Source organism: Giraffa tippelskirchi, chromosome 4, assembly GCF_054371585.1.
Source record: "Giraffa tippelskirchi isolate mGirTip1 chromosome 4, T2T-mGirTip1v1.2.pri, whole genome shotgun sequence".
Classification (NCBI taxonomy): Eukaryota; Metazoa; Chordata; class Mammalia; order Artiodactyla; family Giraffidae; genus Giraffa; species Giraffa tippelskirchi.
In genome coordinates this window covers 27,241,854-27,246,304 of record NC_137278.1, presented here as the reverse complement: position 1 = coordinate 27,246,304, position 4,451 = coordinate 27,241,854, and the positions used below count along the sequence as shown (strand labels likewise).

Below are 4,451 nucleotides of genomic sequence, written 5' to 3'. Positions count from 1 at the left end.
TGTCTTCCACGAAACTGGTCCCTGGTGACAGAAAGGCTGGGGACCGCTGTGTGTAGAGGTTGTCATTATAGATGGGGCAAAGGTTCAGGGAGGGATCTGAACCTGTCTGAGGTCCCAAAGTGAGTCACCGACAAGGTAGGACCAGAACAATGTCCCTGGGCTCTGTACCCGCTGTTTCACTGTCACCAGAGTTCCAGGATTCACAGAAATCCATGAAAGGCACAGAGGAGAGGGAGGGAGGAGGGGGCTAGAACTGACGGTGACCCCCATTTTGTAGCTTGGATCCTAACAAGAGCATCACTTGATGAGATACTAGGCCTCAGTGCTGGTGGGGGGCAGGATGAACTCAGCCTAGAAGGTGGCTGAGACCAGGGTGCCAGGCTGGAGCCCCATGGGGAAGCAGGGAGGAGCCAGAGTGGTGGGCCCCTGCAATGTGCACACCGGCTGTCCCCCACCAGGCTCCTTGGTGCCTCCTCCGGTGCCCTGAGGTTCCCATGGCCCTGCCAGTAGAAGGGGTGATGCTCGGCAACCACGCAGCGTCCTGAGTACCTGTGTCCTCGCCGAGCAGCACCAGAGTGTCTGCGGCTTAGAAAGGCCCATGGAGGCGACACCCCCCTGGGCCCCTGACTCCGCCAATCCTGCCTGCTGCCCCCTCCCTCATCTGATGGCCAGTGTCGGGGTGAAGTGAGGCCACCTCAGTGAATCTTTACAGCAGAAGTTCTGCCTGGATAGAGGCCTCCTCAACACCTCTGCACTCAGTGAAAAGAGACCCATAAAGTGACTCTCCACACACAAATAGAAAGACTATCTCTGGAACAAGAGAATAAAGTGGTAGGGCGTCAAGGATCAAAGGAGGGACAGACCTAGTTACCGACAGCCCAGAGGGGACCAAGGGGTGGAGAGCAGGCCAGCTGGGGCCATGAAGGCGAGTCGGCTCCATGACTACCCTCCAATGGCCTGCCTAAGAGGTGGTGAGCTCCCTCACGGTAGGAGCTCAGGCTGGGATTGGAAAGCAGCCGCTGGGGAGACTGCAGAGGAGCTCTGGCCTTAGGAAGAGGCCAAAAGCCTCATCCTTTATTTTCCCAGATTCAGTCATTCCATGAACCGCGTTCCTCCAAAGGAGCTGGATAGCGATCTCCACTTTTATTTTTAATCTGTTTATTTACTTAGCTGCACTGGGTCTTAGTTGCGACGTGTGGGATTCAGTTCTCCAACCAGGGATCGAACCCGGAACTCCAGCACTGGGAGCCCAGAGTCTTAGTCACTGAACCACCAGGGAAGTCCTAGCAGTTTCCACTTTCCACATAGATTTGCTATCTCAGGCATCCTTCCTCTTCTATCCCAGTCCTCCCTGCCTCCCTCCTAGCAGCTAACTAACATTGTTCATGTGCAACTAGTCACAGGTGTCACCGCAGGATGTGACCTGATGCTAGGTGGTTCACAGGCCAGTGCTTCTCATACTCCGAGGGGCCTAGGAGCCACTTGGGGATCTGATCCAGCTGATCTGGCCTGGGGCCTGGGGGTCTGCCTTCCAACAGGTTCCCAGGTGCTGCTGCGATCACCCTTGGAGAAAACGAGGCTTCGGTGGCTGGGGAGACCTGGAGGATTCTACGATGGGTGGGGGTGGGAGAGAGCACCAGGAAGGCTCCTGTACAGGAATTTCAAAGGACTGGACTCACTTTTTTCTGGAGCTTGCTATCCAGAAAGATGCTCTCCAGATGAAGACGCTGCCCACCTTCGGGGTCATTCCCAGTCTCCCTGCTTGAAAAGCATAAATCTGCTGTAAGAGGGCAGCTCCACCACGATCTGGGCACCCTGTGAGACCTCTCCTCTCGCTCTCCTTTCGCTGGGAAACTGCTTCTACCTGAAGGAGCTTTTTATTGTATCTATGGGGTGGGCGTCTGTGGTCCCATCAGACCAGGGCTCGTTCGGGGCCAGCCCAGCTCAGCCAGAGCTCTAGACAGAAAGCCTCCTTCCTGCCTTGCCTTAGCTGGCTGCCGACACAGACGCAGCATCTGCAGAGAATCCCCTCACTGGGAACCAGGGAGTCTCTGGCCCTTCCCACTCCTGAGCCCCAATTTCCCCATTTATAATGTTGGAGGGGACTGAAGGCTCTCTTGGAGATACCTGGCTCTGCATCCACCCATTCAGGGTTTGAGATCTCAGAGCAGGTGGGGATGGGGCTGTGGGGAGAGGTGGGTGTGAGGGATGTCCAGGGGACAGGGACAGGCAGGGTGGCTCCATCAGGGCGCACCCGCCTTCACAGACTCTCTGCACTGAGGGTTCTCAGATATTTTTAGGAAAGTTGGCACCTCCTGGGCTGTGATTCATTAATATAGCTGACAAGGATCAGCATTTTTTGAAACGACAGAGGGAAGTTGAGAAGGTTCCCTAGTGCGGCTGTGAGGAGAAGGGGAGAGTCCTGGTGTTTCTAGTCAGAGCTGTGTGTGTTGCAGGGGGGTGATTAGAGAGTGGAGGGGAGTGAAGTGTTGCGGGGAGTGGGCAGGGGTCCTGGGAGTGTCCATTTGAGTGAGGGACTTGGTGCCCAGGGCAGGGCTGTTTGACCATGACAAAGAAGAGCTTCTTCAAAGCTTTGTAAGTGTTCTAGAGAGATGCTCCTGTGTGTGTGTGTGTGTGTGTGTGTGTGTGTGTGTGTGTGTGTGTGTGTGTGTGTGTTGGAGGAAGTCAGTGGGGAGATTGTGACGTCATGGACCAGGCTTCAGGACCTCTTTTGCTGATTTCAATACATATTTGCTGACGTCCTACTTTGGTCAGGCCCTGAGCTGTGAGGCCCATTTATTTATTGCTTTTTTGTCCATTGTGCATTTACTCTGTGCACGTGTATCAGATAAAGTTTTCAATTAGCAATAATCACGCTTTGGATAAACCTCATTGGCAATGATACTGCCATTGTGCAAAGCTGAGTACTCATGGAGCCAGTACATGCTCTGTGCCGGCCTAGAGGCCTGGCTCTGATTCTGACTTCAGTATGCTCTGCTCTGTGACCTTAAATGAGTCTCTTCCCCTCTCTGAGCCTTAGTTTCCTCCTCTGACAAATGGATGTGGTGTAGTTTCTTTCCTGCCTGCCTCACGGTAAACACAATGGGGGCCAGAGCATCTGATTAACATCAATACACACTATTCTTCTTATGCTCACCGCATCCAGGCCCCTCCCCACCTCCTCATCGGCTCCCTCACAGCCCTCTTGGAGGACCCCCCACAGCTGCTTCTGGCCTGCCCTTTCCCACAGGGCTCTTGGCTGGACTGAGGAAGGAGGTGGGCTGCGCCAGCAGACCCCACGCTGGGCCAAGGCGGAGAAGGCTGCTCCCCAGGCCTAGGGGCCACCCCAGGTTCTGCCACTTGCTGCCCACCAATGGGATTGTATTCATCAGGGTTCTCCAGAGAAACAGAACCGAGAAGATGTTATGTTAGCTTAGGACGTCATAGGAAAATACCACAGACTGGATAGCTTGAACAACAGAAATTTGTGTCTCACGGTTCTGGAGTCTGGCTGTCCAAGATCAGCTTGCCAGTATAGTCAAAGGCCAGTGACAGCCCTGTCCTCAAGGCCTGATTAACTCCAATTACCTCCCCAAAGTCCCACCTGCTAATACCGTCACACTAGGGGGTTCGGGCTTCAGCATGTGGATTTGGGGGGGGACACATTTGGTCTGTAATAAATATATATATGAAGAAATTTATTACAAAGGAATTGTCTCACAAAATTACAAAGACTGGAAAATCCCAATCTGTAGTGTGGGTCTGCTGAAGGAAGGAGAACCTCTTCCAGGGTCCAAGAGTGACCTCTTGTCTAACACTCGGAAATGAACTGTCTGCGGAGACACGCATGCTGACAAGGGAAGAGACTTTATTGGGAAGGGGCACCTGGGCGGAGAGCAGGAGGGTAAGGGAACCCAGGACTGCTCTGCCATGTGGCTCGCGGCCTTGGGTTTTATGGTGATGGGGTTAGTTTCTGGGTTGTCTGTCCAGTCACTCTGACTCTTGGTCCTTCCTGATGGCGCATCCATTGCTCAGTCAAGATGGATTCCAGCGAGGAGGATTTGGGGAGGTGGTAGGATACGTGACGTCTCCTTTTGACTTTTCCTGAATTCTTCTGGTTGGAATAGTTGCATATTCCTTGCCAGGACCTGCTGTCATAAAAGAACTCATGCAAACGGTTACCATGGAGCCTGGCCAGGCAGGATGGGCAGTTTCAGTCATTGTTTCCCCCTAACAGGTCAGCAAGCTGAAGATCCAGCAAAGCTAACGCCCAGATGACCTCCTGGAAGAATTCCGCCTTACTCAGGGAAGGCTGGGCTTTTTGTTCTATTCAGGCTTTCCAATGATTGCAAGAGGCCCACCCACGTTACAAAGGGCTATTGGCTTTTCTCAAAAGCCTATTCAAATGTTAATCTCATCCTAAAACACCTTTCCAGTTGACATATAAAATT

The 4,451-nt window shown here is 53.2% G+C and overlaps 1 non-coding gene across 1 annotated transcript; it reads right to left on the bottom strand.

Annotated features, from left to right (window-relative positions):
* Positions 1-2,774: 2,774 nt before the first annotated feature.
* LOC145504155 (U4 spliceosomal RNA) lies at positions 2,775-2,922 on the bottom strand. Its single transcript, XR_014052133.1, has one exon. It is a non-coding gene; the product is annotated as a U4 spliceosomal RNA (small nuclear RNA).
* Between the last annotated feature and the right edge of the window lie 1,529 nt (positions 2,923-4,451).